At 46.7% G+C, this 12,184-nt stretch overlaps 1 pseudogene; it reads left to right on the top strand.

Annotated features, from left to right (window-relative positions):
• Nucleotides 1-1,876: 1,876 nt before the first annotated feature.
• Nucleotides 1,877-1,994, top strand: LOC128134027 (5S ribosomal RNA; annotated as a pseudogene).
• Nucleotides 1,995-12,184: the final 10,190 nt, after the last annotated feature.

The following is a 12,184-nucleotide window of genomic DNA, read 5'->3' as shown; positions in this document are numbered from 1 at the left end:
AAGTCCGGAACTAGCTGGGACCTTGTCCCCTGCATCGGACCGGAGTCCGGAACTGGCTGAACATATCATGACATATCAACTAGCATGAACACATATACTGCATACTACATCGAGCCGTAGCCCGGAACACATAACACGTAACACATAAAACATAGCACATAATTCCTGTCTGAGCCACGAAGGCATCAAACATTCTAACTGCTACATCGGACCGAAGTCCGGAAACTACTGCTAACTGGACGGGCCGGCATTGTGGCCTTAGACCCGTCCCTACTTGAAGGAAACTCACCTCGTAAACTGGCGGCTGAGTGTGTGTCTCTGAAAGCTACCGGCTGCTGCTCCTGAATCTCCTCGGCTACAAGCCCATGAACACACTCAATCAAATACTAAACACTGCACTTGGGGTAAAATGACTCTTTTACCCTTGGTCAAAGTCAAAGTCCTCAGTAAAAGTCAACCCCTGACTGACCCTACTCGCCGAGTCAACTCTATGACTCGCCGAGTTTCTATAATCAGAACTTCACTCAATCCGCGACCTAACTCGCCGAGTCCAACAACTCTGAGTCCACTCGCACACAACTCACCGAGTCATCCCTTGACTCACCGATTCTCGACTCAACCAGGGAATATCGGGACTCTTCGACAAGACTCGTCGAGTCCAAGAACAGACTCGCCGAGTCCAAGACTATCATCAACCTACTCGTCGAGTTGTTCATACAACTCGCCGAGTTCCAGGCCATCTTCATCCAACTCGTCGAGTACACCCATGTGACTCGCCGAGTACCACCGGTCTGAATCCATTCGGAAGCATTCCAGGCCATGCAATTGCTCCAAAACATAGATCTAGCCTCCTACCACTCATCCATCACGTAAAGTGGCAAACTTTACGTGAATCCAAAGAGATCTAGGCCATTTGCACATTGGGATAGGGTTTGGGACATGAAAGCTTCACTAAACACTCCAACACAGGGACTTTCATGCTCTCTGATTCTTCTCCCTTCTAGATCTGAGGTAGCAACCTCAGATCTAACCTCTAGACTTCCCATTACATCCATAGACAAGTTCCCACAAACCCCAAAATGAAGAAACACATAATAACAGCCCAAGAACGAGATATTACCTCCAAGAGATGCCCCAACTGCAATGTAATTCGAATCCAAGCAAAGCCCCTTCCTCCAAGCCTTCAATCTCCCAAAATTCCTTCAACAATTACTTCTCCAAGCTCCAATCCACTCAACAATGGTGCTTCTCCGCGATTTAGGGTTTTCTGGGGCTCAAGGGGTGATAAGGAGGCTGGGAGGAAAACATAATGTTCTTTATATAGGGCTCAACCCCGAGAATTAGGGTTTTCTCCAATCAGCGCCTACTCGTCGAGTCCTCCTCACTGACTCGCCGAGTCGGCTACTTAGCACGCGACCCAGTCGCGACTCTACTCGCCGAGTCCATCCATGGACTCGCCGAGTCACTCTTTCACAACTTACTCTTTTAGCCCTTCAACTCTACTCTTGATATTTCAGGATGTTACAATTCTCCCCCACTTAAATTATGCTTCGTCCTCGAAGCCTATGGCAACTCAACTCCAAAATACTCCCACGGCGCGCCACCTGGCCCTAACTGGACCAGGTTCATCAAAGCATAACCATCGTACTCGAACTCACTTCCTCTTTCCTTGCGGTGTCCTGACCACCGTCTCAAACCAGGCACCGGCTGTACCCTCTGATAATCACACTCAACAATCGAGAATTACCCGAGATGTATCACTGCTCCAAATATCAACAACCGATCGACCCATAAGGGCTAGAAAGCCATGAACCATCGGATCCCCGATCTGAATCCCACTTTATCCATTCCGGAACGACTGAGAGACCCATTCTCACAACGCGTTTTAAAGCCGTGAGGGCAGCAGATCCCATAAGAACTCTGCAGTTAAGCGCGCTCGGGCGGGAGTAGTACCAGGATGGGTGACCCCCTGGGAAGTCCTCGTGCCGAGTGGCCCAAAGCGGACAATATTGTGATACGTGCCAGAGGGGGGTGTTACAAATGGTATCAGAGCTAGGGCACGGGTCGATGTGTTCGACAGGGACGTCGAACCCTATAGTGGGGGGTGAAGGTGGGTTGCACCTGATCCTACATTGGCTTGGAAGGAGAACGAAACATCTCTATATAAGGGGTGTGGATACCTTCCTTGTCACAACGCGTTTTAAAGCCGTGAGGGCAGCAGATCCCATAAGAACTCTGCAGTTAAGCGTGCTCGGGCGAGAGTAGTACCGGGATGGGTGACCCCCTGGGAAGTCCTCGTGCCGAGTGGCCCAAAGCGGACAATATTGTGATACGTGCCAGAGGGGGATGTGACAAATGGTATCAGAGCTAGGGCACGGGTCGATGTGTTCGACGGGGACGTCGAACCCTATAATGGGGGGTGAAAGTGGGTTAGATCTGATCCCACATCGGCTTGGAAGGAGAACGAAACATCTGCATATAAGGGGTGTGGATACCTTCCTTGTCACAACGCGTTTTAAAGCCATGAGGGCAGCAGATCCCATAAGAACTCTGCAGTTAAGCGTGCTCGGGCGGGAGTAGTACCGGGATGGGTGACCCCCTGGGAAGTCCTCGTGCCGAGTGGCCCAAAGCGGACAATATTGTGATACGTGCCAGAGGGGGATGTGACACCTCGCCTACACTCATCCGCTAACCCATAGTATACAAGTATCACACAGACAACGAGTATAGACATCTCTATCATACTGGCATATATCATAATCAACTCAACCAAGAGATACGGGCTCGGCCCACACTCTAATAGTAACATCTCGTCTATACGGGCCGGCCTTGGCGCCTTAGACCCGTTACTACTGGAAGGAAACTCACCTCAAAGTCCCTGCCGATCTGTGTGGGAACTGACTGTCTGCTGCTACTGCCGCTCCGGAAATCCTCCGGCTATAATTCCCACAAAACCCTTAGTCAAATACTGCTAACCGACTTCAGGGTAAATTGACCATTTACCCTTACAAATCAAGAGTCAAGTCACAGTCAACTGCCAGTTGACCAGACTCGCCGAGTTGGCTTTGCTAACTCGCCGAGTCCCTTTCCCTTAGTCTGACCATAAATTCGTCTCTACTCGTCGAGTTAGACGTAGACTCGACGAGTTTTCCTTCTATACCCAAGGCCAATAGTCCTTCATCCTACTCGCCGAGTTGTATGAACAACTCGCCGAGTTCATCTTCATCCGATGAACACTTTATGCTATGACTCGCCGAGTTGTATGAACAACTCGTCGAGTCTGTTCTTGATCTAAGAAGGTTGCCTTGAACTCGCCGAGTCATGGCATTGACTCGCCGAGTGACTTCATGAGTGAGTCTAGCTTCCGACCCACTGAGTCACACCTAATGACTCATTACTCTCAACCCGGAAATGCGAAAAGGGGGAAACTCGGGGACTCACGACTCGACTCGCCGATTCAGATGAACGACTCGCCGAGTCGGCCACATGCAAAAACTATACACGCGATTCTGCTTGGATCCAGCTCATGCCATTCATAGATCTGGGTTCTTAGGGCAGGATTTTCACGTAAAGTTTCCAACTTTACGTGTAGAAATGCATAGAATAGGGATTAAGGGCTAAGAAGGTAGATCTAGGACATTCAAGCAGTTTACTCCCATAAAGGTTATAGATCTGAGCTTCTGGAGCTCAACCATGACTAGATCTAGTGGATAATCAACCTATTACGAATTCTACTTCATGCACAAGCTTGGAAAAAGGTTCAAGAAGAGCTCAAAAGGTGCTCTAATGGGGTTTTAAGCATACAAACAGAATGGAGTAGAGATATACCTCAAAGAACTCTGAAATAGCACCAAGATATCTGGTCTCCTTCTCCTCTTCTTGCTCCAATCTCCTTCTTCTCCCAAAAACTTCAAGGAATCACTCTAATCACTTCAATCTCACAAGAAACGAGTTAGGGTTGGAACTCCAGGTCTGATCGACGCTTGTCGGCATAACTTTTCTGTCAACTCTGCGTAGTCTGAAGCCTGCGCCGAACCTGCTGGATTCTCTCGGTCGTCTTGAGCACCACTTCGGTGCTCCCCATGACCCTCTGGCCAACTTCACCCCAGCATATCGGGGTCCTGCACCTCCGACCGTACAATATCTCGAATGGAGGACAGTCAATACTCGCGTGGTAGCTGTTGTTGTACGAGAACTCATCCAAGGGAAGATAGGTATCCCAGCTGCCACCAAAGTCTAGCACGCAAGCCCGTAACATATCCTCCAAAGTCTGGATGGTCCGCTCACTCTGACCATCCGTCTGCGGGTGAAAGGCGGTGCTAAAGTGCAGACGAGTGCCCAACTCATCATGAAACTTCTTCCAAAACCTGGAAGTGAACCGCACATCTCGATCCGATATCACAGACACTGGCACCCCGTGCCGTGCCACTATCTCCCTGATGTAGATATTGGCCAACTTTTCGGCCGAGATACTCTCCTGAATCGGAATAAAATGGGCGCTCTTGGTTAATCGATCCACGATGACCCAAATCGAATCAACTCCCCGCGCCGTCCGGGGAAGCTTTGTGATAAAATCCATCGTAATATCCTCCCATTTCCATAACGGGATATCCAACGGCTGCATCTTATCGTGCGGTCTCTGATGCTCGGCCTTGACCTTCCTGCAGGTCAAACACCGCTCGACGTACCACGCCACGTCCCGCTTCATGCAGGGCCACCAATAGTCTAGACGAAGATCCCTATACATCTTCGTCACCCCTGAATGAATAGAGAATCGGGATTTGTGTGCCTCCTCCATCAAGATCTGGCGCATGCCTCCAAGATATGGCACCCACACCCTGCGGTGTAGTGTCAATAACCCCCGGCTATCATAATCGAAGGAGGTGACTTGACCCACTATTCTCTCACTCTTCCGATGTTCCTCCTTCATAGCCTCCTGTTGAGCCTCCCGAATCTGCTCCAACAGGGGAGCCATCACAGTCATCCTCATGCAAATATCCCTGATCGGCGCCGCCTTGCGGCTAAGTGCATCGGCCACCACATTGGCCTTCCCTGGGTGGTAAAGGATCTCGCAATCATAATCCTTCACCACGTCCAACCACCGACGCTGCCTCATGTTCAGATTCGGCTGATCCATGAGGTACCTCAAGCTCTTGTGGTCCGTGTAAATGGTACATCGAACCCCATAGAAGTAATGCCGCCAAATCTTGAGGGCGAAAACCACCGCCCCCAACTCCAAATCATGCGTCGGGTAGTTCGCCTCGTGAGGCTTCAGCTGCCTCGAGGCATAAGCAATGATATGCCCCCTCTGCATCAATACTGCACCTAGGCCTGAGATCGACGCATCACAATATACCACAAAATCCTCTACACCCTCGAGCAGGGCTAAGATCGGCGCCTCGCACAATCTCTGTCTCAGAATCTCGAACGCTGCCTGCTGCTCAGCCCCCCAACAAAAGACCACGACCTTCCTAGTCAACCGTGTCAGGGGTACGAGTATCTTGGAGAAATCCCGAATAAATCTCCGATAGTAGCCTGCCAATCCTAGGAAACTCTGAATCTCGGATGGAGACTTCGGAACCTCCCATCTCATCACGGCCTCCACCTTGGCCGGGTCTACTGAAATCCCGTCCTGGTTGACGAGGTGCCCAAGAAACTGCACCTCGCGCAACCAAAACTCACACTTGGAGAACTTGGCGTACAAGCTCTCCCTTCTCAAGGTCTCCAAAACCTCTCTCAGATGCTCCTCGTGCTCCTCATGCATCTTGGAATAAACCAAGATGTCATCGATGAAAACTATCACAGACCGATCCAGCATCGGCCTGTACACGCGGTTCATGAGGTCCATGAATGCGGCAGGAGCATTGGTGAGCCCAAACGGAATCACCACGAACTCATAATGGCCATAACGCGTCCGAAACGTGGTCTTCTATACATCCTCCTCCCTAACCCTCATCTGGTGATAACCGAAACGGAAATCGATCTTGGAGAACCAAGATGCTCCCTGCAACTGATCAAAGAGGTCATCAATCCTCGGGAGTGGGTAACGGTTCTTCACCGTTACCTTATTCAGCTCCCGATCATCTATACACATCCGGTGCGACCCGTCCTTCTTCTTTACAAACAGGATCGGGGCTCCCCTGGGTGAACTGCTCGGTCAAATAAACCCCTTGTCTAGCAGCTCCTGCAGCTGCGTAGACAACTCCTGCATCTCGGGAGGAGCCAACCGATAGGGTGCCTTGGCTATTAGAGCCGCACCAGGAACTAGATCGATCCTGAACTCTACCTGACGCTCCGGAGGTATTCCAGGAAGCTCCTCCGGGAACACATCCGCGTAGTCTTGCACCACTGGAACCTCGCTCACCGTCGCCTTACCCGTCTCCCGGGTATCCATAACATACGCGACATACCCCGCGTATCCCTGTTGAAGGTAGCGCCTAGCTCTCACTGTTGAACATACTACAGGCCCACACTGTGGCCTCTCGCAGTGGATCACCAACTCTCCCCCACTCGGGGTCCTGATCCGCACTAGCTGCTGTGCGTAATCTATCACCGCCCCATCAGGGCTCAACCAATCCATGCTTATAATTACCTTGTTCCCCCGCAACGGGATGGGATCTAAATCCACCAAATAGCGCTCCTCGAAAAGCCTCAGGACACAATCCCTGAATACTAATGACGCTCGCACCGATCAATCATCGGCAATCTCCACCTCTAAAGGGCAATCCAACATGCCCGAAGACTCAGTAAACCTCTTGCTAAGCGCAAGGGAAACAAATGATCGGGTGGCACCCGAGTCGAACAACACCTGGACAGGAATACTGTTCACATGGAACGATCCCGTCACCACATCGGGTGCGGCGCGTGCCTCCTCTGCCGTCAGCTGAAACGCCCGGCTCCTCACCACTGAAGCCTCTGCCTTACCCTGCCGGACATCTGTAATCCGCAGGGTAGCTGGAGCCGACACCCTAACCGACGCTGATGCTGTCAACTGGGGGCAATTGGCCCTCTTGTGGCCCCTCTGGTTGCAGTGGAAACACAACAACTCAGATGTCTGAATAACCGACACAGGAATAGTACAATCCCTGCTAAAGTGCCCTGCCTTGCCGCACTTGTAGCAGCCTGTTGATCCCATCCTACATACTCCCTCATGCGCCCTGTCGCATTTTCCGCAGCGGCCCGGTCCTCCTTGGCCTTTCGGCCTCCCATCTGATACTTTGGGCTTCTTCCCCGAAGCCCCAACCACCTGCCCCGCTTCTGCCTTCCTCTTCCGAATGTGCTCTAAATCAATCTCCCTTTCCCTCGCCCTGGCAATCATGGACTCCAGGGTAGGGCAAGCTGAAAAGCTAACATGCTCCCGGATGTCAGCCCGTAGCATGTCATGATAACGGGTCCTCCTCATATCCTCATCACCCGCATACTGGGGCACCAACAACGCCCTCTCCCGGAACTTGGCGGTGATCTCCGCCACAGTCTCCGTCGTTTGCCTCATATCCAAGAACTCCCTGGCCAGCTGCTGAAGCTCGACAGCTGGCGCGAACTTCGCCCTGAACCTAGTCGCAAAGTCCGACCAAGTCAAAGCCTCGACAGCCGAGGCTCCCAATGAGTCCCCCACAGACTCCCACCAATCCCTAGCTCGATCTCGTAGACAACCTGTTGCGAACCTCACCTTCGACCCCTCAGGGCAGAAGCTGATCATCTGTGCAGACTCAATGTCGGCAATCCATCGCCTGGCAGCTATGGGGTCCTTTGCCCCGTGAAAATCCAACGCACCACTGCCCCGAAAGTCCTTAACGGACAACGTGCGAGATCCCGACTGGCCAGATGCCATGTCGCTCCTGAATGCCCGGAGGCGATCCTCCATCAACTCCAATATCCCTTCCTTGATCGACCCAAAGATGATGGGGGCGACTCAAGGATGCCTCTGGTGATCTCAGACGCGATGAACTCGCGTAGTCCCTCATCTACTGGCTCGGAACCTGATCCCTCTCCTGAACTGCCAACTGCTGGCCTCGAACGTAGTACCACCATTCTCAAATACAAAAGAAATAACAACTGTTAGCGATACTGATACCTAGGGGTGAGCGTGGTGCGGTTCGGTGCGGTTATTAGCCAAAACCTCACCACTAACCGCAAATGCGGTTAATCCATTTTCAAAACCGCATGGTGCGGTTATTTTTGCGGTGCGGTTAGGCGGTTATTTTTGCGGTGCGGTTTTGTTTTTTTTGTGTTGCGGTTATTAACCGCATGGATTTGGTGCGCTTATTTTGTGTGGTTTTTAACCACAGTTTAGAGTTCAAATAGTTTTAAGAGTTCAAACATATTACTTGTAATAATAATAAAAACCATAAGGTATAAGACAATTAACTATTTAACTTAAACCTCAAACAACTAATATCTTAAAAACATCAAATCAATAGTAATTAACAATAAATATCTTAAAATTGTCTAATTTCATCCTTTTTTCAAATTTAAACATAAGAAAAAACCAACACTTTTGTCTTTTAGTATTTTATCCGTCTTTCATTCATGAAACTTGTCTTATTTTTAATATTTAATAAACTAATAATTGATAAAAAAATTGTATATAATATATGCGGTGCGGTGCGGTTTTTGGAAACTAATAACCGCACCGCACCGCAAATTTGCAGTTTTTGAAAAACAGAAAACCTCACCATCGGTTTTTATTGCGGTTGCGGTTTTTCGGTTGCGGTTTTTGCGGTTAATTTTAGTTGCGGTGCGGTTTTTGCTCACCCCTACTGATACCTCTGGAGGAATCCCACTTACTACAAGTTCCCTGGTCTTATCTTGGCATTCCTCGATTTGGGTACGGATCCTCTGCTTTCAGTAGTATGGGCCCATACTACCTTCCACATCTATCCGTACCTTCTCCAAGGACTGCCTTGACTCCACCAGGCACCTTTCACTACTGGTGATCTCTGCTACTCCTATCCTAGGCTTACCCTAGGAAACCTCTGACTCCACCCAACCCAATCCTCAGCTGCTGAAGGCCTCTTGGTGATGCCAATTAGCTATTACCTGAATACAATCACATGTGACAAGGCTCGGATAATCCTTCGAGTGAGGGAATCTTCGCTACCACGGTTAGGACTCAAACAAGAGCTACGCAATAGGGTCAAATCCAACACTCTGAGATTATTCAACCCTGATCACATGTGACTTTATCGCATTCACCTAACAGCTAGCTCCTATCACTTCAAAGCCCACATAGCACAAAGCAAACAACATTTGGACATAAAGGAAACAATCTCAAGCAACTCTATCATCGTAGAGAGAAACTGAACTAGCATACAACTCTACTTCGTGCCAATACAAGTCTTATAGTCATACTCCAAGATTGTAATTTGGGTGACATGTCTTAAAGAAGGTTTAAAACACTTGTCAAATGTAAGAATAAAAGTTTTCTACTCTAGTACATTTGAAATTGGTAAGTTGTGATGTTTTGGATAAAACAAAGACCAACTTAGGCCAATTGTGTGAAGTGTTTGTCTTGATTAGAATCCACACTATCTCTTGGATATTTGACAAGGGAGTCTTATAGGTCAAGAGGACAGTGGGAGTCTTAAAGGTCTTGAAAGTCTCAAGAACTAATCAAGAATAGAACCTGAAGTTCTTCACTAGCACACGACTTGAGGTTTATAACCTATCGTGTTGACATATCTGTGCCCATTCCAGTTAAAGTTGGCTTTGCATATGAGTTCTTAGAGTTCTCAATTTGTTGCACAACAACTTGGAAGCAATGGCAGGCCCTTGAGCTGCCAGGTGGCAAGAAATTAAGATTGAGTTCAATCCATATGGTTTTGGATTTGTCATTTGTCTTGTGATTATGGTTTTGACAAATTCATATGGGTAGGAACTCATACACCATATAAATCTAAGTGTCATAAGGTTTCTCTCCGATTCATGAAAATGATGGTGAGGAAACACTTTCACTAAGTAGATTTTATCTAGATAGCAATTGTGATATTTGCATTCTCAAAGTCGTTAGTGGAGCGTGTGTGGTTTACCGGCACACTAACCTGGACTTGTGAGAAATGGCAAAAAGGTCTAACCATTATGATTACGGCATACCTCTTCATAATTGTTTAGACACACAAGTGTGCTATCTAAGGGAAGGTGTATGATTTTGATAAAGTTTTATCAAAACAATCTAGTATCAGAAATCTGAACTTTGGTAAGAAAGTCAATAAAGTATTGATTTCTAGAAGTCGAGCTTTCTGAGTACATGTCAAAGCTAGTGGGAGCATAAGTGTTATGCTAATAATCATCATGTTAGTAGGAGCATGATAATTATGATAAGTATTGCAAGTTAGCAATGTTAATTATAGAAAACAAAAGTTTCAACTGGGAAAGAGTTGTTTTGCTATAATTAAGGGAGAGGAAATTATACTTCATCTCAAATCTATAAGCTTAGATCGTGAGGTTTTAATCATTTAGTCAAGGATATATATGAATTTCATGTTGGAATGGCTCGACATAAGGAAATTCTGTATATGGGTCCATTATTTGCGTTCTAAAATTCGATTATGATTACGGCATCCCTTTTCATAATCTGAAGTATGAGAACTTGGCAAATAGAAATAGAAATGTTGCAGCAAAAGACTGGTTTAGTCTTTATGTGAGACATCATGAATCGTGTCCCATATGCTTCGGATATAGGATCGATTACATGTGCTATATTCATCCTTTCTAAAATTTTCCAAATGCATGGGGCATTAAGAAGGGAAAAGGTTTAGAACTGGATATGACTAAAAGGATTAAACAATTGTCGAGGACAATCTAAGGTTTACCAAAGATTGGTTGCTCAAGGACAGTTAGAAGTATAGTGATAATTCTGGAAGGACCATATTGACATAATCTGTAAGGAGACAACTCTTGTTCAGAAGTAATAGTCAAAATGGAATCTGGAAATGTTTCAAAGTTAGAAATTTCAATCTGTGTAAGATTAAGGAAACTTAATGCAAGAAGGATGTTTCCAAGGAGTTGATCTCCTTTGGAATGCTCTATAATGTTTGTTGTCAAGTCTTTATGACTTTGTGCATAATCATTACAAGAGGATCAATGCATATAAGTTTAGAATCTAACAGATTTCAGTAAATGGCATGAATTTGGAATTCTTGCATTTGCAGTAAGGATTTGGGAGTGTGAAAATAGAATCATTGAAGTTATGTTCAATTGATCTAGTTCACAAAAGTAAAGATCATAGACAAATATAGTATGCATACTTGGTGTATGGCATGACTAGTGTTTAAGAAAACATAGTGTACATGCTTGGAGCATGGGACAACTATTGTTTTAAATTCAAGAATAAAGTTGATAGCTGAAACAGTATACAATGAATAATGTGTAATCATATGGTGATAAATAAAAGGTGTTTTATTTATGTTCATAGGTTTTGGTACCATATTGGATTCAATTATTATTGTGTTTCACTTTGCATGTTTTGACTTCCCGAATAAACTAGGTTATTCTTCCGGAATGACTAAGTTATTCAAACCATCCACAGTCGGTCATATGTTGGAAGTAGATATGAATTAAGACTGTCATGGGTTGGCTTGTAGAGGTCTAAGGTGTTGGACAAAGGGCTACAACACTCATGAGTGCTCATAAGTTCTGAGTATTGGATTCAACCCGCGCTCATTGGAATCACTTCATGGATTTTATCACGAGTGATCATGAGACGATAATATCTTATATTCTTCAAACCTAGAGATATGAGTTGTTACTATGAGTTGATAGTACATTGATTGCACGAAAACGCATTTGGTAACTCGGTGCTATAAAACGTGCCTTTGTGTATGATTCAACAAGTAGTAGAACAAGCCATATGAGTCGAAGTTTATCCGTTCCTTTTACCTTTGGGATAAAAGAGATATCTGTGGGCCCCTCGATGATTTGATGATGACAAATGGAAGTGCTCGGCCGGGCCAGGACTGATTTGATTTGTTCAATTAGTCAGTCGTCATAAATCGGAAATCGGGAAACAACAAATGGACAGAGATAATGATTATAATCCATGTCTCAGTCCATATGATATCTAGAATGGAGGAATATATGATCCCTTATCTAATGTACAAGTCATTGACAAAGGTCAGAGTTCATCGACAAGGTCAGAGTTCGACAGAAGCTTTTGAGAGCTACGATTGCCAGTCGGTTCCTGAAG

This window comes from Lactuca sativa, chromosome 4 (assembly GCF_002870075.4).
Source record: "Lactuca sativa cultivar Salinas chromosome 4, Lsat_Salinas_v11, whole genome shotgun sequence".
NCBI lineage: Eukaryota > Viridiplantae > Streptophyta > Magnoliopsida > Asterales > Asteraceae > Lactuca > Lactuca sativa.
This window is presented reverse-complemented; position numbering and strand designations above follow the sequence as displayed.